Genomic DNA, 1,944 nt, shown 5'->3' on the forward strand with positions numbered 1-1,944 from the left:
GATGACACAACTTTGTTGAAAGTGAGGAGTACTTGAAATACTTGTCGCAGAAGCTCAAGGAATGCAGCCTTCAATATGGGTTGTATCTCAATGTCAAGAAAACAAAGATTGTTATCACTGGACCAACAGGCAACGTCAAGATGGATGAAGAAAAGATTGAAACTGTCAACAACTTCTGTTACTTAGATCCACAATTAACACTCTTGTATCAGCTGTTAGGAAACCAAGAGACATATTATATTGGGAAAGTCTGCAGTTAAGGACCTCTCCAAATTATTAAAGAGTAATGATGTCAGTTTCAGTACCAAGGTGCATCTGATTCAGGTCATGGTTTTTCCAATCACTCACTGTGCATCTGAGAGCTGGTGTCAGTTTCAGTACCAAGGTGCATCTGATTCAGGTCATGGTTTTTCCAATCACTCACTGTGCATCTGAGAGCTGGACAATGAATAGGGATGACAGAAGAAGAATTGATGCCTTTGAATTGTGGTATTGGAGAAGAGCACTGAACATCCCATGGACTACCAGAAGAACAAATAAACATGTCTTAGAGAGAATGCAGCCAGAATGATAAGACTTTACCTCACATACTTTGGGCATATTGCTAAGAAGGGCTATTCCTTGGAGAGGGACATGATGCTTGGAGAAGTGGAGAGTCAGTGAAAGAGAGAAAGATCCTCGACCAGGTGATTGACATAGTGACTGAAACAATGGGCTTTAGTGTGTCAGGAAGTGTGAAGATGGCACAGCATCGAGCGAGATTTGCTGTTCATAGGGTCGCTATGAGTCATATGGCACTTAACAACAACAACAGTAGTCACTCATTTAGCAAGAGAGGAAGATGCTTGACATTTGAGGGTCATACGGTGGCTGTAGAGCAAATCTCCCTCCATCTATTTGCTTCCTCAGAAACCCAGTGAAAGGTATGTTATGAGTTGGTTCCAACTCAATGATAATGAGAGTTTCTCCTTTCTGGGAAGTTTAGCAAAAATGACAGCAGTGACTTCTGAAGGCCATTGCACCGAAAACTGGTAATTACTGCATGCACCCACAAAGACAGTGGCAATTTCATAACTAAAGTTTGGCTAAGTGCTGTGAAATGCTAAAGTGGTTAAAAAAGAAAAATAAAGATACCATTTAGTATGTTCCAAAGAAGGTGTTATCTATAGAATTGTATCTTCAAAGAATTGCCTCTTACCATTATAAATTCAAACTGAAGCTCTGACCTCTCATTGACTTAACATTTACTCCTGTTGGTTAATTTCCTATTTATTAACCAAAATAGAGGATGCTGGAGGATATCTCTGCTGGTCTCTAAGAACCTGAAAACAGTAAGGCTGTGATTGTCAGTGATAACAATTGTTCTACAGCATCTTAAAAACGTATCTCTATTTCTCTTAGTACTTTCTGTGATTTAAAAGTCTGTCTTAGTAGCAGTGAAAACAGGATGCTCTTTAGATTCAAGGATGGTGAAACCTCATCTCACATACTTTGAGCATGTTATCAGGAGAGGCCAACCCTTGGAAAATACATTATGCTGGAAAAGGTGGAGGGTCAGAGAAAGAAAAAAAGACCCGCAACAAAATAGATTGGCACTGTAATTATAATGAAGGGCTCGAGTACGTCAGAGATTTGGAGGCATGTGCGAAATAGAGTGAGGTTCGGATCTGTTGCCTTAGGGGTTGTAACTGACTCAATGGGACCTAACAATAGCAGCATTGTATTTTGTCAGATTCTTTTCCCCCATCAGTATGAGCAGATGTAATGTAATGGTTTGACGCTGAGCTTTCTCAAATGTGTTAAAGATACCTGGGTTTCACACAGCAACAAACAAAAACCACTGTCACTTCCCATTCATAGCACATGTAGGACAAAGCTGTAAATCTTTACAGAAGCAGACCTCATCATCTTTCTTCTTTTGGTTAACATCTCATGCTTAATCTC

This window comes from Elephantulus edwardii, unplaced genomic scaffold (assembly GCF_000299155.1).
Source record: "Elephantulus edwardii isolate Elephantulus edwardi_28Jun2011 unplaced genomic scaffold, EleEdw1.0 scaffold00369, whole genome shotgun sequence".
In the NCBI taxonomy this organism is placed as follows: Eukaryota; Metazoa; Chordata; class Mammalia; order Macroscelidea; family Macroscelididae; genus Elephantulus; species Elephantulus edwardii.